This window comes from Excalfactoria chinensis, chromosome 3 (assembly GCF_039878825.1).
Source record: "Excalfactoria chinensis isolate bCotChi1 chromosome 3, bCotChi1.hap2, whole genome shotgun sequence".
NCBI lineage: Eukaryota > Metazoa > Chordata > Aves > Galliformes > Phasianidae > Excalfactoria > Excalfactoria chinensis.
In genome coordinates this window covers 79,576,302-79,604,280 of record NC_092827.1, presented here as the reverse complement: position 1 = coordinate 79,604,280, position 27,979 = coordinate 79,576,302, and the positions used below count along the sequence as shown (strand labels likewise).

The 27,979-nt window shown below is 44.7% G+C and overlaps 1 long non-coding RNA gene across 1 annotated transcript; it reads right to left on the bottom strand.

Moving 5' to 3' along the window:
* Positions 1 to 13,286: 13,286 nt before the first annotated feature.
* On the bottom strand, positions 13,287 to 14,728 carry LOC140250560 (uncharacterized). Its single transcript, XR_011903206.1, has 3 exons — positions 14,614 to 14,728; positions 13,864 to 14,101; positions 13,287 to 13,322 (listed from the first exon to the last, which is right to left on the bottom strand). It is a non-coding gene; the product is annotated as an uncharacterized lncRNA (long non-coding RNA).
* Positions 14,729 to 27,979: the final 13,251 nt, after the last annotated feature.

Below are 27,979 nucleotides of genomic sequence, written 5' to 3'. Positions count from 1 at the left end.
AAGAAATCATTACCAAAATGGCTACTCTTTCAGTAAGCCTCAAAATGAGTTACTTTGGTTAATATGGAAGTAGTTCATTACATCACAGATCTTTCTTTCCTTTCTACATTTTATTCAGTGGGCTGTAAGTTGTGTAGGACTTAATACCCGTTATTTTCTCAGCGGATGAAAACTAGCATGTCCCCTCATGTAAATAAGCATTTAGATCTAGTTCCAAGTGCAGCAAATGAAACCACAGAAGTTTTCCTTATTTATTTATTTATAATGTATATATTTATGCATGTATTTGCACTCTTTTACAAGCATGCTCTTTCAGATTGCTTAGGAGAGAACCTCTGGCTTCCTAGCTGACAATATTGACTAAGTCTGAAAAAAGAAGAGTCAGATACTTTAAAGACACAGAGTGGAAAAAAAATACAATTTTCTAGGTTCTTGAAGTTGCAGACTGCATAGACATATTCCAGAGATACTTTCCTATGCCTAAAATTTGCTCCAGAGCTCTTCTGATTTACTTTAGAGCTTTTTTCTCTTTCACTGTTCTAGTCATGGGATAAGTGGATTCCAAGAGCATTTTTCCACCTGATGTCCAGTTGACTTCTCTCAACATTCTGGAGACTTGTTAAGTTGCACCAAGGCAAACTGTCAGGAATGAGAAGGTGCTGTTTACAGCCGCAGCCCTTGCTGCCAGCCTATGACACCTTTGGACAGGAATAGGAAATCCCACAGGGTTGGGAGGTCTACTCGTTTCACTTGGCTATCACCCCCGGATAAGCACAAGTCATAGAATGGCTTGAGTTGGAAGGGACCTTAAAGCTCATCCAGTTCCAACCCCCTGCCATGGACAGGGCTGTCCCCCACCAGCTCATGCTGCCCAGGGCCCCATCCAACCTGGCCTTGACACCTCCTGGGATGGGGCATCCACAGCCAGATGGATGGATGCCCACATCCTCTGGGCAACCCAAAGCTCAGATGTACAATTGCTTACAGAAAGTGAATTCCAGCCATAGTTTTTAGCTCCTTCTTTTGTTTTATCTTTCACAGCAGTTCCCCAAGTTCATTCATTTGAAACGTCGAAAAGCAATTTGGTTTGCATTCACCTGTTCCTTGTTTCAGCTATTTGGTCTTCCCTATCTGTGGCTGTACTGGCAGCAATGCTAGTCTGAGCCACTCACGGGTAAATAAGAAGTCAACACGCATATTTGCAAAGTATGTTTAACTTGCGTCTTTCATCTGTGATTAATATTAAATCTATTGAGCTACATAAATAAGTAATTCACTTACAGACCTGTCAAACCAATAGTAATTTCTTCCCCTCTGAAGCTCTGAGCTACCCATTCTAATTGTTTAATTTCCTTTTGTGTACCTGGAGATAAAAACAGCCTGCTAGGCCGCTTCCACTTGGAGAGAAGGGAGGGCTGCCCAGTCACTCTCCTCCTCTGCCTCCATCCCACTGCGTACAAGGTCTGCAGATGTCCTTAGAAACCTTGACTGAGGAGTAAAAGAGCCATTTTGCACATTATTTCTGTGGTGGTAGTTTGTGCATGGGAAGTGGCCTCCTGCTCAGCCTTCTGGCTTGGATCACAGCCCTGCAAAATCATCTCCACCAAGAGACTATGGATCTGTTTCTGTTCTCCTGCAAATGAAATTAGCAGAATGATATAAACATAAAACCAGGGGCAAATGAGAGGAAACTCTTGTTTGCTCTTTTGTGTTGATATGGAGTTGTGCTTCTTGAACACTAATAAGGCAGCGCTCTCGTGGAAGACGGAGAGCATGTAGTCAGGCCCCTAGGCTCCCAGTGACAGTGCACAGCACTCGGCTCCTGTAAGCTTACGGGTAGTTTACAGGTTGCTTATAGGGAAGAGTATGAAAATAATCCCCAGGTAGGGAAGTCCCTCCTAGCTAAAGAAAGCACTAAGCACAGGGAGTCAAAAGGAAACCTCATCCCCTCCCTTGTTCATCCAGGTGCCTTTATCAAAGCAGTAGGGGAAGATCTCCCAGCAGCAAGGGATCCTTTCCTAAATGCAGTTGTGTAGGACCTCTCTTTGGAAGCAGTGATGAGAGAGCACTCCCTCAAAACCCACCCCAGCACCATTTCAGGCTGGTGGAGGTGGTGGTATTGGGCTACAGCTCTTCATCTGTGGGAATTTTCCTCCCCCCAGCATTTGCTGCATATGTAAAGCCCTGCATAAGCCATTGTAGTCTCTGGGATCTGGGGGTGGAAGGAGGAATGGAAGAAATCTTGAAGCAGAATATATTTAGCTTCCTTCTTTTCCAGGATGCTCCTTCACACCTCACTGTTCAGCGCATCCAGCCCTGCACTGAGCAGGGGAAATGCAGCAAAACCAGCAGAGCTTTCTGCAGCAGTGAAGGGGCTTTCAGTAAAGGATCAGCACTGAAAACATGAAAGGAACACCACAGTTATTTATCAGAGGACGTTTTTACACAATCCATGTGAGGGATGCTAAGTTAGTTCCTAACACTATTTAGCTATACTGAAAGAAAAGGAATATATTACAGCTATGCAGAAATAAAAAATGGGATCAAGATTACTGGCAAAGGGCAGAAATGACATTTACTAAGCTGCCTTTTGCCTGTGATGTTTGTTCTTTACTGTTTTTTACTTAACAAGGCTGCAGAAGACATTACTTGTCCTTAAAGAGCGCTACCGCATGCAGAGAGGAACCAGACCGTGGTTATCTGCTGTAACCGAAAAGCTGACATTTTGAAGTGGTCATTATTCATTGCAACTGCTCAGATTGAGGCCATTTCACATGGAAACAATTAAGAAGCAGAATGCATATCATAACAAAGGAATGAGAAAGAAAGATCAGGAAATACAGGCAGATTGGATAATACTCTTAAAATGGATACTGTGTTTACTGCTAGTGATTATAACAAATCTAAGACCTGTATTGCCACCGAAGAACAGACACGACTGAATTGCAGATTTTCTCATGCAACCTCAGAGGAAAAAAAAATCAGATTATTGATTAATTTATAATTTAGGTCCAGAATGGAGAAAACTGTATCTCGTTTCATATGTGTGCAGGATGGAGCCTGAAAATAATGAATTGCAAAAGTGCTCACGACTGGAAATTAGAGATAAATGAAAACCAAATAGGAATTCAACACAATATAGTCCACCTGTATTTCCGTAAAGGCAAGGGAAACATGTAAATGTGCATGGAAGAGCATCCACAGAGATTTGCACATTCTTCTTGAGATCAGTCTGTGTGCAACCGGAAAGAAGAAAAAAGGGTATAGAACAAAATCCACTTCTAAAGAGGTGTGTTGTCTTACATGCAGGAGATATGGGGGGAGGGTTTCTTTACACGATCAGAGAATGAGCGAGGTAATTACTGGAAGGCATATATTGCAATAAAGAATTATGAAACGCTATTCAATACTTCTTTCTGGTTGAGTAATTAAACAAACATAATATCAGCACTAAACGGTGTGAGATAGATGAGACACCGTGAGCCATATACAGCCAGGAGCCAGGATGTCCATGTCCCTCAGTCCTAAAACAGTCATCTGTGTTTGCAAGGAAGTTTGGAAATCACTTAGAGAAGATATCAATACTGGATCTCTTAGTGTCATGAACGCCACCCCTCTCTCTGCTGTGTGTACACATTCACACACAGAATTTCATTATGCCCCCCAAAATGAGTGACTTAAACTTGTACAATTAAGTGACAGCAAACTGCCCTTCAATTCCTTCCCCCTGACCACTGTCTGGGAGACTAATTTTTATTGCCACTGAAATCAATTTGAGTTTTATGACTAACCTCACTGGAGCCAGGATGCAAGCAGCTAATGGTCTGCTGACAATAGCTGGGAACTGGCGCAAGTCAGTCAGAAATATTTAATGCCTTGTGACTGGGTGAATATTGCATTTGCACTATCGGCTTACCTGGCAAAGGGGATTTCAGGTGTTAAGGCGTTAATTCCTCTTCAGATATCCAGTTTTTGCCCTTAAGTATAAAATCAAAGCATGGCTGAGGTGGGAAGCAACCTCTGGTCCAACCCCTGCTCAAGCAGCAGGCTGTCCTGTGTGCAAGTGCCACATCCAAGTGGTTTTTGAGTAACTTGAAGGAAGAAGACTCCACAGCCTCCCTGGGCAACCTGTGCTAGTGAAAAACAGTAATTCCTAAGCAGAAGGCATCAAACATCTTCAGGAGGCCGAGCATGCACTAAACAAAATTAGCCAGTAAAATTGCCAAGAGCAAAAAGGCTGAGGGCACATCTGAGCCTCTGTGGGGGCAGAGCAGACCGGATGTGTTACCTGTGCCATCTGTCTCCACCATCCTCATCCCTACACCTCAACCATGAGGGATATGTTGCAGTCATGCTTCTTTGAAAGTAGGGGCTGGTGGGAAGAGCTGTGCTGCTGAGGCACGTGCTGTTTGCCCACACCGCTCCCTTCCTGCTGCTAACATCCTGCTGGGGCCTTGAGCTTTAATTATTCAAGACAACCATTGGGATTTTCAGCTGGAAACTTGTGCCATTTCCAGTCTTTTCCCATCTTTCAGGGAAGCTTTTGCCTAAAAAGTAGCCCATCTGCAGAAATCAGCATCTGCAGAAAGAGTCATCTTGGGTGCCATTCTAGAAAGGGCTCCATTTGACATAGTTTATACAGAAGATCCCTTTAAATAGTAAAACGTTCGCACATTTGTATTCAGAGCTGTTACGATTTTATTTTTAAAGGGAATGTAGGTGTTTGTGAGCAGTGGGTGTGAGACTGACAGCACTAGACCAGAGCTCACCATTGCAGAACAACTGCTGCATAGCCTACTATACCGCAAACCTCTGTGATGAAGATACCAAGGTTTGAGAGAGGCTGTCCTTCTCAAGCCAGTTGCTGTCTCTGTGCCTGTTCTCTCCTTGTCCTCAAAGGGAATCAGCTGCTAAGATGGCCTGTGTGTGTGCACTTGCAGGAGCAGACACAAGATTACCAGGCCTTCCAGACAGTAATTACTTTTAAGCTTTAGCACTGCATTTGGATTTTGCACTCCAATGCCAAAGAAGTAGCTTTCTGTGCAGCGTCACACTCACTTAACCACATGCCTGGGCCTGTTTTTTCTTTATTTGTCAACTGTTTGTTTTTAAAAATAACCAGCTCAAACTCTGATGCAAAGGCTCTTACCAGCTTTCTAAGGGCTGGTAAACACGCATGCTGGTCTCTTCAAGTAATTAGCCTTGATACACAGTTTTCCATAGCTGAGGTAGCTTATGCCTCTGAGCATCATTTAAGGGGGACTCTGCGAGGTATCACACTCATCTTTTCTCCCACTCCATCCCACTCAGAAACACACTGTGGGAAAAAAAAACAAGCACTGGCAGGACAGAACCCCTCTGAACACTTAAGACCCTCTTTTAGTTCTTACCTGGTCCTGTGCCATCTATTCCACATATGATAAGGTCAGTGGTGGTGCCAGTACAGTGTAGATACTTCCTCTTTCTTCAGCTGTGCCAGGTATGTTACTAAATTGAGTTCACACATTCAAGACTATAAAGAAATTTCCTTCATGCTATTTCTCTGAGTCTTCCAGCTCATGTGCTTAGGGTTTTGGTTCAAGTTCTTCAGAAGAATTCTTCTTTAAATTATTCCCTTGAATAATTTAGGATCAGGTTTTAATTTTCTCTCACTGGCTGTAGTTGTGTACAGAGAACTCCAAGCTGCAAGCCCAAATACCAGTCAGGCTGCTCCGAATTCTGCCCCTGCAGAGAAATTCTGCCTTTGCTCAAAATAACAACAGAGCCTCTTGCTGTGAGATCATCTAGGGCTCCTCGGTCATTCTCTAGATTTTATGGTAGGATCTTTTGTGATGAGTTGCAGCTCTGCCTTCCCTCCTTTCATGTTTTGAAGCACTTTCGCTGTAATCAGTCCTCTGAAGCACCATTCTTTCCTTTGAATTGGCTGAGAATTTGGGTTAAAGTGACTGAAGGATGTGACAACAAAGGAGTGATTGTCATCAGGTCCCAGGGATTTGATACGCTGTTGGTTATAAAATGCATCTGGACAGCCCAAGTTGTGTGCCAGATTAATATTTGATGTCATTGAACTTGACTGGCTGTAAAGAGTGAAGCTGGAGACGTTGTTGGGAAAATGGCCATCTCCCTTTCACCGAGGAGCTGGGACTCATGGAAGTTGACAGCCTGACAGCCCAATCTCCCATCCACCCAAACACGCTGGCCGGTGCAAGCCGTGAGCTGTGGCAATGCAAGGTTTTCCATATTTAATCACTGATAGGTCAAATTATCCTCGCAACCCCTATGTATCATGCTTACTTTATATTACCAGCAACAACTTTGCTTAGTGTGTTTTCTATCATTATTGGCTAAGTCATTAAATTACACTTAGAGCACTGATGTTTAATCTGTCCTTCTAGCATATGTGTGTGACTCCTCTGTGTAGTCCATGAAGGCATGTAGTCACTTGATACGCTCAGAAATCCTTCATTCACTCACATGTGTCTTAAACAAGTAGCAGTAAATTTGGGGTTGTATCATTAAAGCTGTCGTAAATGGTCAGGGTTTGTTTGTCTTCTGATCCTTGATCTTAACTTATCCAAAATACTGCTAGGCTAATGAGGACCACGTGCCGGTGGCACTTCATTTAAAAAGGAAAAAAAACCCACCCAAACAGTTAGTCTTGTGGCACACGGATATTAAAAAAATAAATCAAATAAAACTTGGCGTTGTAAATGGAAATCAATGGACTGCAAAATTGTATTTGTTCTAGCTGGATAGAATACTTGCCGAGCTCCAAGCTGTCCGTGCCCTGCTGAGGAGAGGCAGGGTCTGCTCTATGTGTAGTGCAATTGCAAAGCTATTGTATATAAACATGCACCTCTCCTCATTCAATGAAATCCATGCATTAAAAAAGTGCTTTCAGTATCTATGAACTGCAAGCAGCATAATATCTGAATAATAAGACTAGGGTATAGTGTATATAGCTCTGTAATTCCACGTGACTTCTGGCTCGCTCTGACTTCTAGCTCATGATGCGTGGACGTGTCACCGAGAACAGTGTTGTTTCTCAGCAGCACTGCACTCAATTTGGCTGCTTTTCTGCAAGTCTGGTTCTTGATCTTTTGATAAATCTTGAGAAAACCACATATGACATGGAACTCTGCTAACCTGAAATACTTGCATGTTACCGTGTAGAATAAAGAAAAATACCTCCCTTGTAAGCAGCTGATTACTGCTATGTCTATAATATCTGCTTTTTGTCTTCTTCTCTATTCCATAATTTTGATGACTATTCATATTAGGCATATAAGCAACTAATTTTTCTTGTACATTCTCATTGACTTACACTGCATATATTTATCATGTAAAAGCTACCGTCTTCAAAAGATTTATACTACACAAAAGTGCATTGGTCAAAAATCCCCCAATACTCTTTCCTCCAGGATTTCTATGCATACAGTCCTGAGAACCTGAGTTTTTCACTCTCCAAAGACTGGGTTTTTGAAGTTTATCACCCTGAGGAAGGAAAGCCAGCCAAACATACCTTGAGAAGCAGAAGATCTTTTTCAGGCTGGAGGATTAACAACTGGACAGGAAGACTGGCAACCAGGATAACACCTGCCAGGCTCTGGCAACAGGATGAAAGCTAAATAGGAGAGGTAAAGCGAGCACATCTCATTCTTTGAAGTTTCATCAGGTGATACCTGACATTAGAATTATGCAGAAAAGGATTATTAGAGCAAAATACTTTGCTATCGAAGATGTTGGGACTTTCAGCCCTGTGGACTCCTAGCGTTCTGTCTGCAGGTGCTGCCCATTCAGCTACCATGACTGTCCTACCAAGGAGTCCTGTCCTCTAAAACTGCTCTTTGAAAGTGTTAACTATACGGAGTATGCTATGCAAAGCAGTTATCAAAAAATAGATACCAGCTCTGTCCTTGATATTAAACAGGATCGTTTGGATTACCGCAATCAAATATGAAAAAAATAGCATTCATTATGAATGTGAATTTATATCCCTTCAACTGTAGAAATTATCAGGAGAATATCGCATTTAAAATTAGCATTATTTAAGTAAGGCTTAAAAATTAAATTGATTGGAGAATAATAGCCCAACCAGTTCTTTGCCGCCTTGAACTCCTGCATGCATTTAATGCCAAAGTCTACCACAAGAACTGTTTCCTCAGAAGTATATAAAACATTATTCTTTTCAGCCCAGATCAGTTTGGGAGTTATTTTGGGGTGGGCTCATTTGGGTGAGAAGGCTGATGGAGTCGGGTAGTTCTTTAAGCAAACACACTTCATTAACAAAATGCACAAAGCCTTTTTTTCCATGAACATTTAAAACAAAGGTCAAAGAAGAAGTGGGAATTTTGCTTGCAATTGTAATTGTCTTTAGCTTGGAAAGGACTGTGCCTGAAATCCCATTTTCAGCCTTTGAGGTCACACTACTGGGGTTTCCCCTAGCTGCATTTGAGCCTTCCTGGCTATCTGTCCTGTTTCTGTCCCTCTTCTATCCCACAAGGGATTGCTGCATTCCGGTTGATCTCTGCCTTAATGGGTATGCTAGTCCCTAGCCAAACCACCCTGCTGCTGGGTTCAGATTCCTGAAAAGCCTTGGGGAGCCTGTGTAGCACCAGTTATTTCTGGTATATGTCAACAAAAGAACAATTAATTATTCTGTTCTCATCCAGACCCAGCCCACTGGATATGATGCTGAGTACTTTCTGAAAACCCCTGAACTCAATCATCGTCATTTCAAAGGCTGCCCCACTACTCCTGTTTCCTGAAAGCTGGAGCTCAGGAATAGGTCAGCCCAGCATCAGGGGCTCCCCATCACTTTGTACAACCTGCTGGTGTGTGCAGATGCTGGATGGTTTTCAGAGTGAACGGTGTTAGGCCATGGGCAGCAGTCTGGGACTTGACTTTGCTGCTTATGTTGGTATCCTGGCTATGAGCTAGCATCATCTGTGATGGCTTTTTCTCTGTGGTTTCCTGAAGTGCCTAACGAAACATTACAGTGGAAACGGGGTTAAATGGGAACCTACTTTGTGGCTCCTTAAATCTGGGCTCCTTCCTTCCCAGACACCATCTGCCATGAACTTGTCCACTGAACACTGCCATTCCTCTGTCACACTGCCTAGACTGGGGGGCACAAAGCTCTCCACGTGTCCATGGTCTACAGCAGAATTTATTATATTCTGTAGAGGTTTTCAAGAGGGGAATACGCATTTTCATGCTTAAAAAAAGGACAAGTTATCTGCAAAGTACGGACAAGTTCTGTCAGTCAGCAGACACATCCATAGAGTATGTGCTGAAGGAAAGGCAGATCATTTCTTAGGGATCGTAATCCTTTTAGTCCTTTTTAGTTCTGTGTTTTCTTGTTTGTGTTTCTTGTCAGTTGGCAAACTAATGTTCCTTCTACTTCAGAGGAAATGTGCTGACTGGCAGATCACAGGCTGTTCACTCAGCTGACATTTGTACGTTAGGCTAAAACATGCCATTTTTGACCCTGACAAAAGCAAAAGTCAACCACGTGTACACAATACATGTATATACACACAGTGTGGAAAAAGGGAGAAAAAAAAAAAGAAAAGCAAGAGACCAAGCCGCACCACTGCAAAGGTTATAAGTAACCAAGCAGAACAAAGGTCCACTCTTAAATGCTAAAGATCAGTGTAACTCTTTTTATGGCTGATAACATGCCTTGCCCCATTGTTAGGCTGAGAACCTTTTACAGCTGAACCAAAGATAACAACCAGCTTTTATGTGGCATGCCTTGTAAAATAATAACTAACAAGAAAGTGTTCTGCAAAGAAGGCCAGTATTGTTATCTCCATGTCTCAGAAAGGAAACCTGAGCAGCAGAGGTAACTTGCTTAAGGTGCCTTGCTTATGGGCGCAGGTGACTTTCCGTTTTCCAGCACAGATATCAGAAACAAGGATAGAGAAGCCAGCCTTGCTTTTCTGGGCAGCTGAATGCACCGCCCTGCTTACAGCAAATATCTCTGGAATGCTGCAGGCATCGGTTCAGCTCCACAGACTGCACTGCGGGCACTGCGGCAGCCAGGCCAGGGCTGTGCTGGGGGCACAGTGGATGGAGGAGCCCCCCATCATCAGCTGGGTGTGAAACTGCAGCGCTTTGGCTGCTTCAGTGAGTGGAACGCCAGCTACACTGGCAGGGCAGGAGGCTGAGGAACGGCAGGGAAGGAAGGCAGCCAGGAGAGGGGATTTGCCGAGGCTGTCACTGCTTGGGGATGCTGGCCGGTCTGGTGTCCCGCACACCCCTGAGGAGCAGTGATGGCACCTGCTGCCTCAGGGCCTCCACAGGATTGCTCACCCTCCATCCTGCACGTGCAGGGAGGGAACATCCTCCAGAATAACTCATTAACCCAAATTGCCTCCTGTTCTTATCTAGCTTTGCCATTGAGGCATAGCAACAGCTCTCCAGGAAGCTTTGGAGTGTGTAGCAAAGGGCCTCCATGTGGCTCCCCGGGCCCACCGGACACCTGCCAGCACCATGTCCCCGTGGGACCAAGCAGCTCAGCAGCCAGAGCTCGAGTATGCAGCTCACCCAATGAGGTGGCTCTTTCATTCGCCACCGGTTTATCCTGCATGAATGATGAGCTGCAGTTTCCACATTAAATCCCAGCATCTTTCACTGCAGCAGCCCTTGGCCTGCCTTCAGCTCCGTAGTGGGTGAGCTAAAAGCAAGCCGTCTGCCCGTGCGGATGTATGGAGCAGAATGTGCATCTATACGTTGTCATGGAGATGCCATGGGATACATCTTCAGGTTTTGCTGGTTGGGCTTCTTCTGCATCACATGTTGGTGAAGAAATGAGGTTTTTACTAAAATACAGGATCCAAGATTTTCCGGAGCATAAGTGGGACGTAGATCTGTGTCAGATCAGATGAGGTCACCTCATTCGTGATCGCTTGCACCGGCCTTACTTTTTATTTTCCACTTACATTGCTCCTGATTACACATGCACACAGCATCAGCAGTTTAGAGAATTAAACACGTCCAAAATAATGGAGGGGGGAGAGAAGCAGGATATATGCTTCAACACTAACAATTCCAAAAGGCAAGATGAGGTGGCAGGATATAGTGGATTTTGCAAATACAGCGGGCTTGAAACTGTCAATGGGGAATTGCCCTTAGGAGCTAATTGGAGATATATGAAATCTCTGTAATTTTCCTCTATTGCTTCATGTGTTAAGGTAAGCAGTTTTATTGTTTGTGTCCATCTTACCTTCTGTTTCTCCTTAGTAATAGTCTCACAAATATAGGAACAGATATTTTCAGTGAAACGGGGCTTTTTAGAAAAATAATCATTAAAAAGGAGAAAGAATTATCGATTTCTAAATTCTACCTTGCCCATAAAAGACAAATCACTTGGCCAGGGGAGACCACATTCCCAATATGTGCGAGCAGACAAGGCCTGCAGTCAGAGGGGCCGAGGCCCTGCCTACCTGATCATTACATAACCAGAAGCCAACTCCAGAAGACAGCACCAGCTCACAGCCCGCAGACCATCTTCAATCTGAGCACTGCTATAAAAACATGACCTTATCTTTCTACATAACATGCTTCTGATACAAGCTTTCCCGAGTACCCACAGCTCAACCTCTACCCAAGCTCTCATCTAATTGTGCTAGATTTTGTTTTAATTGTGCTTGGAAACGATGATCGGTTGTTGGCCTCTTTCTGAAGTTATTCAGATTGGAGATTACTCTGGAGGACCTGCTGCATTTTCATAGCGCTGCTGCTGCAGGTCCGCCAAGCGAGAAAAGCTCCCTTGTGCCTGATGACATGAATAATCCCCAGCATTTTTAATACAGGCTGTCTTTGCCAGTTGGCTGACACTTGTGCTATGCCATGAATAAAAGCCATTTGATGACAGATGAAAAATGGATGTGAGACACTTGCTGCTATATTTCCTGTGCTGTATGGGAGCTGTTCCCTATTGTTTGTCATGTGCAGGAACGTAAAGATGCTAAAAGCAACTTGAATGTAAACAATGATGATGTGAGAGTGCAAGGCAGTGGAGAAAACTAGACCCCATACCTGTTCTAATAGCCTGCAGCTTGCATATATTCCTTGAACAGCTTTAAGTATAAGTTCAAAAATGTGTGTTTTAATGTGCTTGCCCAGCCAAAGTGTGCCTTCACATCAGCACAGAAAAGATTCCCCTTGTTGTCTGGCTGGGGAAAGTTTAGTTTCACCTGGAAAGAAGACGGGGATTCAGGTTAGATTGGACAGAATGAGAGAGGGAATGTTTGGCTAATGGAGGATAGGAAATGAACCCGGGAGCCAGATGAACACGAAGAAGGAAGCAGCGTTGAACCATCCAAGAACAAGACAAAATGAGCAGGAAGGGGGAAGGACTGAGAAACAAAGGAGCAAGTTCAGAGATGACGTTACTGGGGCCTCAGAGGGGAGATCTGGAGGTTTCACTGGGGATGAGATGCTGGTAGGCCAGCGTGTCATGGCTGTGGGATGCTCAGCAGGAGCATCTGAGCAAACTGATGGAAGAAAGTGCAAGGAGAGGAGGGAGGACATGCTGCTGCATCACAAACCACTGTGACACTGGCAGAAGCGTTCTGAAGATGGGCAGCAAAGGAAAGGTAGGATATAATGAAGGTTTAAGGCATCCTAACACCTTTGGAAACAAAGCTTACAGATGACCCGCTGAAGCCTTTTCATATAAAGAAAACAAAACACATCCAAGTTCTAAAGGATTATCAGGAAGAGAGAGCGCATCACATACTCAGCAGACATCAATCCTTAAAAAAACATATCCAGTGGAACACAAAAGACATCAACAAGAAAATGATCATTCTCTACCATTCACTTGATTGCAGACCATGTTGAGCCTTGCCCTGGGTTCTGCATTCATTGAGAAGGATCGATAAGCAGACTTACAAGCCACTCTGAGTTTTCTCTCCCGCTTCAGTCTCTTTTGAGAGCCTCCCCCCTCTCCCTTATCGTCAGCTCAGAGCTGGAGCTGGCAGAGCACACCTGCTGCAATGACTCGCCACTCACAGCCCTGTGCCTCCAATATAAAGTTTCAAGCACCTGATATTAGTATGACGCAGGTGAGCTCTGCAGCATGTGTACACAGACCTGGGTTCTGCAGAGCCTTCAGCTGCTGCAGGGCACCTCAGAGCCGAGCAGTGATGCTGGCTGAGGCTTCAAGCAAAGGGAGGTGGGATCGTGGCACTTCATAGCCAGCTCTGCAGCAGTAAGGCCTCTTCTCTCCAGCAAATAGCTGAGCCAAGCAGCAGTATGAAAGCAGCCAAAGCAGCGTGAGATACAGAGAGAGGAAAAGAATTTCTTTCCCCCTAAAAGAGGAAAAATAATAATGGAGTGTGTGAGCACATAGATAGTGTCCGGGTGATTGCAAGGCAAGACAGTAACAGCGTGATGGCATAATTTCCAGATGACATATCAAAATGCTTTGGAAAGCTCTGTTCGCCAGATCAGCTTTGGGGATGTGTGACTAACAGCAATGGGCCATCATAATTATTTTTTAAATGTCACTTTAAGCACAGTTTTCTCCTGATTATCACTAGAGCACATTTCTGGCACAAAGTACCTTTGTACAGTATATCTTCATAGTATGCGAAGCTAGCACTCAGCTCCAGGCAAGGATGGTAAAAAACAGTATATCATTTTGCTCTTGCAAGGGAGAATCTAACAATTTGGCCATCTGCTGCATTCCACAGCAGTGACAGCTCATGCTTGTGTTTGGTGCTAGAGCTGGGGCTGGCGATGCAGGAGCAGCCTTTCCTCCCCACCCTCATCCGGCCTCAGCAGCTATACCCGTCTTCATCGTGCCATCGCTCCTCTCATGCCCTTCCCACCACCAGTTTCCCTTTTCACCTGAAGGTGGGTGAACTTCCATGCTGCCTCAATTCATCTCCCTGCAGCTGGTCCCCACCCCTCTTGGTTTGCCCAGCTTTGCTGTGCCATTGCCACTGCACAAGGTGGGGATGCTGCTGAGGAAAGAGATGTGGCTGTAGGTCGCTGGTTGCATGATGCTCATTCTCATGTCACGGCAAAGTGGTCAGTGAGAAGAGAGCAGCTCTTGCCTGCCCCCATGCAGCTTGAGTCTTCAAGCCTGTTTCAAAGAAGAATGAGAAAGCAATTATTTGGATGCACTGATTTCAGCCTCCCTGCATTCATGATGAGGGGACCTCATAAAATGATATCCCTGCAGGTAACTGTACCCAGGCTCAGAGATATCCACTCTACTTAGAAATGCAGTGGTAAGCTATGGTGGCAAGGAGCTTGCCACAGCTGGGCTGCACCTTTAATGTCCTGCTTGAGCAGGAGTTGGAGCACATTGACCCTGAGGTCCCTGCCAGCCTCAGCCACGCTGTGACTGATGCAGCCCAGCTTCTCTCAGAGCCAGGGCAGAGTAAATCCATGCCCCTGCATTGCTCCTCAGCCCTGGGCACAGCCAGCTCCTGCTGCAAGCTCCCTGTACAGCACAAGCACTTAGCATGCCCACCAGGCTGCCACGGTGCTGCAGACCCTCCCTTGCCCTTCCCACCCCTGCATCAAAGCACACTGATGTGCATCAGACACCCCCTGCTCCTCCCCCTACCCTCCCCAAAAGACAGCTCCTACCTGCTGCTGGGGGCAGTGTGCCTGACTCATGAGGGCTTGCTTTCTTTTAAAAAAAGATGGATGTTTCTGAAGGTCACCATTTTTACAGCTCTAACATTCGTAATCCTGTGATCCTGCAATAGTTATGTTCAGCATCTGAGTTACTACAGCACAGAAATTGTATTCGTGGCATCCTCGGAGGCCGAGTGCCAAGCTGGGAGCAGATAAACACATTGCACACAGCTTATGAGGCACAGAGGCGCAGAGCAGCCCTGTGCTCTCCGACACAGAGATTTGCCTTCCTGTGGCACATGGAACATATCAGCATGTGCTCATCGGGAACTAAAGAGCCAAGCACGGGAAGGCAGACTTGAGGCTTAGCTTCACAACCAATTTTCCTCTGGTAGCTTTGTAGAAAGCTAAATATTCATGCACACTAAATAGCATGCGTTCCTTTAAGAGGGTTTGCTTTCCTAGCGCTAATCTCTGCTGAATTGCTGAGCACAGTGGCATTTGGGATGCATTCACCTGTGAGGTTTAGCACAAGGGTCTCCGCATCCCGCATGCAGGTTGCTTTTGGCTCTCTATCCTGGGCAGGAATCTGGAGCCTGGGAGGTGGTCGGGTCGATGGAGATGATACTCAGTGCTCGTCATGGGGAAGAGGACGCGCGTGCTGCCAGGCAACGGCTCTGCAGCGCCCGTGCCAATGGCTGCAAACACCTCTGCAGAGGCAGGTCTGCAGCACGAGCATCCAACCCGGGCTGCTCGCTGCTGGGAGCCCGTGGGCACATGGCTGCCAGGCAGGGAGATGGAGCTGTGCCCCTTGTGCCTGCAGGGAGCAGGGCAGAGAGGTCGGGTCCCCCCTTGGGGTCTGGGCAGGGCTCTGAGGGTCCCGGTGCTGGTGTCAGTCAATGCTGCTCAGTGGAAGCCGAGAAATAAGCCCTTGCCTCACTGTTTATATTAGGGTGGGGAGGAACAGCAATTCAGGCACATGGGCTCCAGAGGGATGTCTGATGTTCTGGTCTTCATCTGGGTCTTTAATTGCCTTCCCTAGGCTCTGCTGCAATCTGCCATACACAGCTTGGTAAAGGAGGATAGAACAGATTTTAATCACAACAGATTTGCATATGTACATGCATTCACATATACCTATGCATGAAAAATTCATTCAATAGGATTAGGTACAATTACCTTAGGGCGTGCAAAACAGCAGTGCCATCCACAGCAAGCGTTCCCTTTGCTTACTCTTTTCAACGAACCACTTTGATTTCTCTGGTCCCCCACTCCAGCAATACTCTTCCAAAAGCAGCACAGTGCTCTGCCCACTCAGAGTTTCCAGAAGTTTTCCTGCAGTGATAGTTAGCCCCCTACTATATGATATTGCCCAAGGAAATGTTTATAAAGATCCTCATTCAGCTTTTATTTTACAGCATAGGGGCAGATACCTACAATGCCGAGGAATAAATCTCGTTCCATCCTGCTTTGTCCTTCCTGGCCAGGGTTTGGCCATAAGTACAGAGGGACAGACATAACTTATTCTGAGACACGCAGTTGACGTGCACTCTCGAGACTCAGCACAGCTCAGACCCTAGAAATACCAATGTGAGGTGAGAGCAGGTGAAGAGAAGGGCGAGGCCAGATAATTTATTGCAGCTCCCCCTGCGGGAGTTACGGATAAATCTCAAAGGATAAAATAATGTTTGTGGAAGAAGTTTGCAGCTGGAGGATAGGAATTGCGTCTCCTCCTGGTCCCAGGAGCAATTCCACTGTGGGGACAGAGGCTTTGCAGCAGTAGCACAGTGCCCTTTTGAAGCAGTGCTTGTCCCTGAAGCCGCCTCCCTTTCCCCCTGAATTTCATCACTTGGGCTGTGGTCGGTGGGCAGGGGGGCTGCAGGCAAGCACCCCACCCATCAGCTGGCTTTTGGGAGTGCTGATGCCCCTATATAAGGAGAAGCCTGTCAGAATGAACACCACAAAGGACTATTGCTAGGTGCTTTGGAGCAAGGGTTTAGACACCTGCCTCAGTGTCCCATCGGTCCCAATGAAAGTCAGGGCTGGGCCCCAGGGCTCCGAGTCTGGCAACAGGGAGGGCTGCCAGCTGCCGGCCAGCCTGGGCACTGCTGTCCCAGCACGGTGAGAGCACCTGAGTGTGACAGCCAGCATGCTGCTCTCCTATGCGTAATTTGCTGCGATCGTGTTATAAATCAAGATGAGACTGCTAAAATTACGTATGACCTCATTTGATAGATTATCTAATAAGGAATTTGCTAATGCAGTTTATCACTTAAAAAGCCATACGACTGTTAAGGATGAGTACTTTGCTGCAGCACATTTAAACCTAATTGTCAGAGGAGAAAAGCAAGCAGATTTCAGAGGTGAGTTAGAAGAGCATCCTTATGAGGATGATGTCTTCACTAAATCAGTGGTGCAATGCAGCAAGCAGGGTGGAAAGGAGTCTCCTCTGGATAAAGGTACAGAAAGCTGCTAGACGAGGCTGGCTGTGGGAGCATTCTGCATGCAGCACTGATCAGGAGAGCCTTCTGCCTGTAAATACCTGCACCCCAACGGCATGCTAGATTTTATTGTTTCACCTAATGCTATCTTTTATCATTATAACATTTCAGTTCTGCTTCCCTGTCTTTCAAGTAGAGAAAATCTCTGGTAGATCGGAAGGAGCTCTGTGCTCAGACCTCCAGCTCTAACTAACTATTCTGGTTATTGTGCTTGTCAGAATGAAAAGAGTAATTGTTTTGCTGCTATATGTTACCATCCAATATTTTTGTTCTTCCAGTCCTGTGACTCATTTAAAAATACTGAACATCACTTCCACATACACAAACAGAACTATAAAGCAGCTCAAGCCAATGAAACAAAGCTTGTTTCGCAGGTTTGTTAACCAAGTGTTCTGTTCCAGTCCTCGATTTATGATTAATATAGATGCCTTTTTATTTCTTGACGATTTTATAAAGCTCATTGTGGGGTCTGAATGCCTGCATACATTTCTTGGATGGATGATACCATTCAAAGCCTTGGAGATAAACATTAAACCTGCTCGCAACTCCCTGTTTGTGGGGAGGGGGAGGTGTTAGAAAAGTGACGATTTTGAGCTCCATTTTCAGCATGGGTAGAACGAGGTGGAGATGTGAAAGAGCTCACAAAAGGCCACACATAAAACCATTACCAGAGCCAGGCTCTTGACTTCCCTGATCCCCACTTTGTCTCCTGGCTCCTAAGAACACAACCAGCAAACATCCCCTTCCTGCCCCCTCAGCACACCCTGTTTCATTTGCAACCCTCTGAAGGTGGAGCTTGTTCTTTCTCACAGGAAATCATGTTTTATGGCAGAAATGGGGAAGATGGACATTGCTTTACTGGTAATAGGATGTGATCATTGGCAGAATAGAGGAGTAGGTAAATTTTGCAGTGTACTACTGAGTCAGTATGGTAGGTGAAACCTGTGTGGATTTAAGTGAATGGCTGCTGATTTGGGATTGTACAAGAGATGCTGGCGTCACAAGAACAGCAAAGCTACCCACAAAGCATTGCAAATGCCAGGGACAGTGACCGATCAAGCTGAAGGAGGATATTTCAGTAGAGACATATATTGGAAACATACAGGGGAACCCCCTGTGACATTTGCATCGAGGCCCGCCTAACTACTGTTAGGCTTCAATCAGTAATGTAGTCCCAAGTGAGTAGTTGGGCCTGCTCCTGGGAGAACTGGAGTCTGTGTTTATGCATGAACATCCCAACGTGTGCAGGCATCTGGCTGGAATGATTTGTCCGCAGAAGAGGAAAACACAAAATAATGGAAACAGCGTTGGCCTCATGAAACAGCCCTGCTCTAATCCAGAGCACGTGAGGTGAGGGCTGAGCGCAGTTCATTACTGTGCCTCATCAGTGCTTGGGTTTTCCCCCCAACACTAGCTGATACAAACTGAGTCAGTGGATTTTACATTGAAGACACATCTCTACAGCAAGCTGGGCTCACTTACCCTACGCCGTCAAATAATGCCAATGATAATCTTCATTCACAGTTGACATAATTAGACAAAAATCTCACCATAAAGCCCTCACTAGTCATTCCATGAGCCATCGAGCCTCATGAGCTCCTACCACCACCTGATAAGATCTTGGTAAGATATGATAATGATCCTCATTCAGGACCAAGGGAAAACCAAGAAAACCAGGAAAGGTCACAAGGTTGTGACTTTTAAGTATAATCATAGAATCACAGAATCATTAGAGCTGGAAAAGACCTCTAAGATCATCTAGTCTACCTTCCACCAATATGGCCCACTAAACCATGTTTTTTAGAGCAACATCTTCCCTTTCCTTAAATACCTCCCGGGCCAGTGACTGCTCCACCTCCCCAGACAGTCTGTTCCAAGGCTTGACCACTCTTTCTGAGAAGAAATTTTTCCTAATCCGGAAGCTGAAACTCCCCTGGCTCAACTTGAAGCCATTCTCTCTTGTCCTGTTGCTCACTATTACCTGGGAGAAGAGGCCAACATCCACCTCATCACAACTTCCTTCCAGGCAGCTGTAGAGAGCAATCAGATCTCCCCTGAGCCTCCTCTTCTGTAGACTGAATGATCCCGATTCCTTCTGCTGCTTCCCATAAGACTCATGTTTTCCCCCCCCTGTACACAGCCGTTCCAAATAGATGCTTTTCATTTCTACTGGGCAGTAAACCCTGCCATGTAACTGCAGGCACTGTGTTTGGCCATATGGTTAGTAATGCACTGTGAAGTTATACATGTCATAAAAATAGTACTTAGTCAAATTATTCTTAAGACATCACTTATAGGGCCAAAAATATCCTCTAGAAGAAGCAAACTGTCAAGGTACACTTTGAGGTTGCTATCTGGCACAACGGTTAAATTCTCCTGCTGTGCAAATCAGGAGGTGGACTGCTTTGAAAACACAAGGTAAATATTCCTAGAAGGACAGAACTGGAAGGTGTGGCAGTGAGTACCTGCTGACCAGCAGCTCAAGACCTCTCAGAGCAGCTGAGGGTGCACAGGAGAGCAAGGCCCCAGCCGCAGCCATACTTGAGGGCCACGTTCTGCTCTTCCAAAGGACGGAAGTCCCTCCCCATCATGTGTCTCCGAGATCATCTGGGAGATCTGCAGCTGAGTCACCATTAAAAAGCAATGCAGAAATTTCCAAGACTGTGAGCAGCAAAGTTTTACAGACATCCTATTATGTTCAGCTTACGTAATCTGAGTGCTTAGCTGCTCGAATAATACAGTTATAGTTATAGAGCTTTGTGGAATTAAAAAAAGAAGACGCTTCCCCCACTTAGTAGTATGGCAGGAATGGAATTGCAGTGCTCCAGAAATATAGAAAGTCAGTGCCACTTTCTTCCACGCTTTATTGGACATTTCCAGGAGGGACTTGCTGCAGCAAAGATGACACCTCAGCTCCTATGGTCGTGACATAATTTGCACTGAACTTTAGCTTTTCAAGGCACTATCTTGCTTTTGGAAACAGAAGCTTCTGGTGACTCAGAGGTACAAAAGGGCGATGGTCAAGGTTCAAACAGCAGTCTAAAGACATCTGTTTTCCTCCTGCTGAACTGCAAGACTTGTCTTAAGTTCTGCGTGAATTCTTACTTCTGCTTGTACACAGCACCAGCATTTTGCAGAAGACTGGCAACTCCTACCTCCATCTTCCCTAAAGATAAGCATAAGCCTTGCACAAGCATCTGCAGCAAGAGACTGCAGCTAATATGGTGGAGTAATGGCAGAAACGTGTTATACCTAGAAATATTCTTTGCTCACAGATTTTTTGAGCTTATCTATGTTACATAAAATACCAAGGAGTTTGATCTGCCACTGGCTTAAGTCTCAGCTTTATCAAAGCAAGTGGAATTATGCTGATTTGTATTAGATGACCATGTATTTGAAAAACATATTTTGGCCTAGGTGGCTGATGGACTCCAGTGGGGCTCTCTAGGGGTAGATAAAGGGAGCAGTTGGAAATGGGCCCTTTAGAAAGCAATACGCTATGATTTAGTAAGAAGCATGCAGGATGAAAAGTGCACCCTGTATAAGTACAATATACATATAATACCCATATACATTATACCCAATATACATTATAATACCCAATAAAATAACAATGGCTCATGATCCAGATGCAGCACGTGCACACACAACACAAAGCAGTGCTTACTCCAGATGTGTTTCTTCTGCATGGCTTCTGATGCCTTCCTCTGATTTCTTTTCTGAAGTAGCAACTCTGATGTCTCAGACTCCAAGTGGGTCATCCAAGGGCTCTTTTTCCAGCACTGCTGTACTTGGAGAGATGTGATTTATCTGAAAGGCAGGCTATGCAAACAAACATACAATAAACTTCTGCAGTTCCACATTTTTTCCACTCCAGAGATTCTTCCTCCATCGCCTGACCCTTTGGTGCAAAATGCACCAGCAGCCTCAAAGCTGGTATGTAAACTTAACATGCCAGACAGGGAGAATGCTAAGGCCGTCCATAGCCACATTTTCCATGATGGGAAATGACTGTATTCATGTGAGAGTGGAAAACTTGGTGTACCAGCAGCCAGACCATTTGCTGTGGAATAACTCATTCACTATTGAGCAATGACTACTTTACATGGCGCAACTTCCCCCGGGCTCGCAGCTACCGTGACCCAATGCAAGGCTGAAATGAGCAAGGAATGGTAACAGAAGGACTCGCACTCCCTGCTGCCACAAAGCAGGCCCGAGTTCCAACCAAACACCTGCTATTAAAAATTGGCTCACGACAACATCAGCATTTCCTCTGTGGAGTCTCATACCCAAGAGATGAGAGACACGGTGCCAAGCCATCTTGCTTATTGACAAGAAAAATCCGCCAGTTCTCTGCAGTGATAGTAATAAAAAGGTCGCTACCAGCAATGCTGCTATCCCATTACTTTGAAACCGATGCTCAGGACTATTACTTTTTGTCTTTATTTATTTCCAAGCGTTATTGCTTGGCAGGCAAAACTCTTGGACCGTGATGTGTACCGATCCTTCCAGCATCTAGGTTTTCACAGTGATATTAATACTCAAGAGGACTGGAACAGATCTAAGATAAATATCCCACTGTCCTCTTCGCTGAGTCCTACACATCAGCCACCGCGTTCAGATGGAGAAACACTCGGTATTCCAGAACAGGATGGAGAACAGCCAAGGGAGCTTTCTGTATGCAAACGGAACAGAATAGAAACCAAAGCTGATCTTTGGGTCTGGTGCCCTGTAACACACACTGTCTGACTTTGCAGCCACAGCCTGCAGCTCCTTCTCTCCTGTATTTGCACAGATGCAAGGCACCACCTCGCCTCCCTGTGCTGCAAAGAGGCTGGGTTGGGTTGCTGCAGCATTAACAGGCCAGGATGAAGATGTGCAGGACAAATAGGAGCAGAGCAGGTACTGTATCCCAAGGAACAGTGCAGCAAAACTCCGAGAGGAGCAGCAGGCTCTGCTGCTCAGCATGCTTGCAGCCAACTGCCATCCCCTCCTGCCGCTCCCAGGGCAAGGTGTTCCCCAGACGCTATAACTTATCCCTCCCAGGCATCAGGCCTGTGCACCCATGTGAGGACAGCTGGGTGTTTAAAGCAGAAACAGCCGAAGAATATATTCAAGAATCTTTGATAAAAGCTACAATTTTATGCACCGTGGAGCATCCATCAAGGAAATGCGCGGAGCTAGTGCCACAAAATAATTACATGTGCAGAGTCCATTGTAAACACAGCTTTTGTGTGCATCAGCACAGCTGGGGACAGTGTTTAAAAATATAATTATGTCATGCATTTTATGTAGTCCGCGAGCCATTCAAGTGATACCATCAGTTCAGCAGAATTACATGCAGCAGTTCGGTGTCTATTGGCCCAAGCAAATAAACGTTTTTCAAGAGCATTATTGTTTTTTTTCCCCGCTATGAAATAGATTTGTCTCTGATGCCTACGGGGAAGTTGTGTCTCTGTCATTGGCCACTTTCTCTTCTCCTTTCACCAATGAAGGAGAAAGAAATGGGGAGTTATTTTTGGCCCTGCAACAGACTCCAGCATCTAAATCAGTTAGTCCTGAAACCACTTGGGGTGGTGTCGGTTCTCTTTTAATGGCTTTACAGAGAAGGAATTTGTGATGTTTGACTGCTTGCGAAAGGAAACAAAGCAGCTGTCATTGGATAGAAGGGCAAAACAAGGTTAAGACACTGTGTAATGAAGCAGGGTCTGGCCTTTAACACTGAGTGAGTGTGCAGCAAACGATGAGCTGCGGCCAGATCAGCACAGAAGAAGCTATTACTCAGCCATACATATGCCACAGCCTAGTGGATGATTTCCATCAAAATGAACACACGTAGCAGATTTGCAGCTATACTTATTTCTGCCCCTCCCACTGTTTATTTTATCCTTGTAAAGCCTGTAGCACACTAGCTGCAGAAAACACACAGGAAGCTTTGCTTTCCTTCTCATATAACTGCAGCTGCAGCTGAGTGGAGATGATGCAACAGTAAAATTCTGAGACAGTGCTTAACCACTGCTGCTAAATGGCAGCAGCACGCTTACCTGAGACAAAAATAGAGGTTTATAGATACTATCTAGAGGCCATTTTAAGGCCCCAAAGCTTTCACTGCTTTGTAGACAGTAGCTTAAGTGTGCTGGCCAAATCCCACCTGAAAAAATTACATTTGACCTACCAAAATCTTTGTAGGAGACTCAGCAGATGGCTTTTGTGTGTAAAAAGACCATTAAAGAAATCTGTACCTCGTCTCATCATGTGAGATCCACAGGTGGGAGTAGTGAGATAGCTTCTGCTGCTAATCAGGAGCTACTTGGCACAGAAATAGGACTTGATGCTGATTTCTAAATATGGGATCTGAAAGCTGCAAAGAGATTTCCTCTTCTCTGTTAGCTGCGGGGCCAGGCGTGGCATTTTGGACCACACCTAAAGGAGAAAGTGGACCAGATTTCAGGCATCCGCATTCCTGCTCCATGCTCACTCTGCTCCTCCCTAAGTATATTGCATTTCTTTTTTCTTAGTGGGACCGCATTGACTGGAAGACAGAAGGCACGGCCTGCCATGGCAGAGCTTACTGAACTGGGAGCCGTGCACTGAGACTTCATTAGGATGATCAGCAGCGTACAACAGAACAGCAGAGCAGCTGAAAGTTCAGCACAGACATGTTTCCAAAAGGAAGTAAATACAACAGAGCTGTTTGAAAAATAGCAGAATTGCCATATATTTGACTCCAGAGCTACTAAATGATTTAGGTTTCCTTCCTTCCCCACTGACGTCTCTGTAAAATACATTTTGAAGATGTAGCTCTCTGTGCTCTCTGGTGGAGTCTGCATGCATTAGCTACATATAGACTAGCATAGTGCATGCCACCCACGATTCACAGGGAAAGCTGAACAGCTATCATTCCTTTGCCTCCAGTGCACAGACTGCTGACAAAGAGGTGTGCTGGTGACCATATTTCAGGTCAGCTTACACAATGAAAATGCGTATTTGTATTCACACCTACATATATATATCCATGTATAAGTATGCAGCGTATGGATACTGAGTAGATTTTTTTCTATGGCATTAGGGAAGAGTGGCACTGGGGGAGATCAAGGTAGATAAATGGCATCTATAATTAAACTTGAGGGAAAGCAAACTTCTGCATTTTTAAAGTTGCTCTCAGAAGCAGAATTTTTCGAGAGAAATTTATCAGCTGAAAACAATTGCTTCTTTGCAGCAGGGACGTACGTGGTGCAGTCAGTCAAAATGAAACTGTTACTGCCTCCCACCATGCAGGCAAACGGAAGGTATAAACAAGCAGCACTTTTAACTTGCTTAGCAAAACTGGTCAGTAGCCCACTATGAAATACTTCGGTGTGTGGTATCAGTATTGAATGTGGGAGTTTTGTGGTGGTTGAGTTGGTTTTTTCCCTCTAAGATGCAACATTGTATATTCTCATGGGAATTTGTAATTGTCAGCTCAAATGTGTTTGTTGATCTGAAACAGGGCACGTTTAACACCGTTCCTGTACACAGAGAGCTGGATTTTCAAAAGCACGTTGTTGAACAAATACTTTTATACGGATATATGTCTGCAGCTTGCTTATGCAGAAGGCAGTATCTTTGAAAGCCTGGCTCAAGAGGTATTGCTCCAACAGATGAAGACCAAATTCTTCTTCATCTGTCTTATCCAACCCAAGTGGAATGGTATCTCTAAGATGAGGTGACAGATTTACAGTCTTGGACCCTACAATGCTATAGTGACTAACGTTTTTCCTTTGCAATGTAGTAGAGTTCTGTCAACAGATGAGACAGCCATGGGGAAGAGGCAGGAATGGACAGGCAATGCAGCTTCCTCGGGATCACATAACAGATTGGTAGAGGAATTCACAGCAGAGCCCCTGACTTGTGTGTCACACACTACTAATTGCTCCTCAGGACCAAACTGCTTGTGGTTTGCCTTTCTGTACAAATACCACAACACTGCTCTACCACAGGAACAGCCAAGAATGTGCTCACTGGACAATCATTCAGCAGGTATGTTTTAAAGTTCTCAACACAAAAATGACTTGAAGGGATATGCTATGTCCAAGTGCATTCAGCACGTGAATTTGGATCAAATGCTGACAGAAAAAATTGATCAAGAAAAACACTTTTCAATAGAACCTATTTTATACGACCAGAATGAATTTTCAAGAAGAAAAATGTAAATAATTCACTTGAGTACCTTCTAGGTGAAGAATAGCCGTGAATTTTGAGGTAAAAATGTGCAGGCATCATACTGATGTCCTAGAAATAGAGGAACAATTCCACTTCTACTCTTAGCAGCAGAAGGATCCCAACACTGACATTTAGAGTGGGGAAAATAAAAGTTAAAAGCAGAAGGAATCCTTCAGACTGTGTCTGAATAGCAGATACTCCTGAATAGCCACAATGAGGTTAGTGCTAGATAGTGCTCAATCAGTTAGCAGATTTACCTAGCTGTATCCACAAGTCTCATTCCTTGAATCCAATCAGTCATTCTTAAAATATGGTACATATGTGGAACTGTTACCTCTTCCAAAACAGACAACTGCCCTGGCATTGTAGAGTAAGTAATACTGCAGGGTGAACAGTGGGTTTTGGTAACATGTTCAAAAGAACGCTGTAAGAAGAACCGTCAACCCTACGGACCTTAAATTCCTTCAGTGCTCTTCCTTTAATCCCTCTTACTAATGTTATTTATCCAGTGTTTACTAAGGACTCAGTTTAAAAGTGGTTTCTAATTTCTGGTGCCTCACTTAAGTCACCCAACTGTTAGAAATATGGCACACCAAACTCCAGCTGAAATAATGGAAGCAGTGGGCAGTGCGTACATAATCCCATCTTGTTCCCTGCAGTCACAGTAATAGCATTCCCACCCTTCCAAAAACTGCAGCTAAGCCAACTCAAGCTGTATTTCCTTTAGAACTGGGAGTTAAGAAAGCATTGGATATTTGGGGAACATACATCAACGATATGGGTTTTTTTTAGGTAAGAAGATACCAACATAGAGATTCCTTGAAGAAAAAATGCTACCCAAAATGCCAGACCCAAATAGCTAGAGAAGAGGAAACATGAAACAAACTGAACTTGTAATGACATCTCGGTGCTGTACAGTTGCAGATACTAATCATCTTCACAGTCCAATTTCTCATCTACTTCAGTGCCCGTGAGATGGAAAGTTGAGAACGTGATTAACTTGGCTGGCAGATAGAACAGATAGATGGCAGTTTTGAACAACATGGAAACTAGAGGAGAGATTCAGCCTTCAGAACAGTAAGAAGGTGCCACAATGATCCTCAAAAGCCTCTGCTTAGTTTCCTGCTACTTACTATGCATGACAACAAGAGAAGTGGTTCTACGCCCTCTTCTCATCAACAAGGATAACAACAAAACACATTTTTTAAGGAGAATGTGTAGATCAACTTCTACTGAGCACCATGACCTAAGAGCACCAAATGGTTTTTTTTCCACCATGGAAATTGTGTAGGTAGATATGGAGGAAGTTCCATAGAAGCTCCTACCTTTCATGTCCCAAGTTTTTTATGGCTGTTTGCCAAGACCTACACCCATTTTTGTGTACCCTTTCAAGGCACATGCAGTTGAGAACTTGGTCTCTTATAGACTCACAGAGTCTATAAGTCTATAAGTCAAGCAAGGACTATTACATCCTAATGCACATATCACGGCTCTTTTAATTTCATTCCGGAACCCTGTATAGAACAAAACTATGAACTAAATAGGCAGTTTTTCTTTAGCAATGTGCCGCCTCAAACTGTAAGCTTTTTCTGGTTTGATTTCTGGTATGAGTGTGCTTATCCATGAGTTGCAGATGGTTGAGTTGCTCTCCACCACTTTGCCACACATTCTTGAGCCATTCAGATTGATTTATTTATGTATTTGTGACCAGCACAGTATTACCATGAAACAACTTTACACTAAGTAAACAACTCTTGGTCTTCCTTTTAAAACTAAATAGAGAGATTCCAGGCTATGAATCTGTTTGTGGCTTTCAGCACAACTCTTAGCAATACCCGGGCAACCAATGTGTCAGTCACAAACATTCAATGTTGTGTTTTGGTGTTTGTTTTTTTTACATGCAGATATAGAAACAGAGAAGGAGGAAAAAGAGTGTGTGACCTAATCAGCAAGTCTGCAACATCACAAAAGACATCACTCAGCATTAGAATTCATCTGTCTTTGTTGACCTAAGTTCAAACTTTACCTTGTAGCACCATGGGAAAAAACAAAAAAAACAAGGGAAACCGCTGTATTTCTGTATCTGAACGAAGATTTTAGACCCCTTGTGTTGTACATAGGACTGCTCAGCAGCTGCACAGGACAGCACTCAGACAAAGGCTGTGGCTGCAGTGGTGTAAGGAGCACAGCCAGGCCAGAGATGCAACCCATGGGCTGGCTGGAGGGGTGGCTGGGCAGCACCATGCATCCCACTGCCAAGAGTGAACTGGGACTGCTTCCACCCAGCCCTTCTGTGGGTCACCTGTTTTGAGCTGGAACAGAGTGCTGATATTTGGGCTTCAGGCTGTGGCTATTCAGGGACTGAGTTCATGTTTGCTAAGCTGTTAATTACTGTGCAGGACTTAGTGTAATACCACTGACACAGCAGGAAGTAAGAAGAAAGGCTTCACTTTCTCATTCTCCACCAGTACCAAGGGGACCGTAAACCACTTCTTGACATTATTCTGTCTTGAAAAGAGGTAACCATCCTAGGAATGGCATATAGTTGAAAGAAAGGCAATTTCCAATTACTACGCTGGGTAAAAGCCAGAGATCAGATTCAATTACATTGCACTTTGCAATTTACAATCTGTTGGTGCTCATTCCAGCAGAGGCTTGTTAAATGCTCTCTT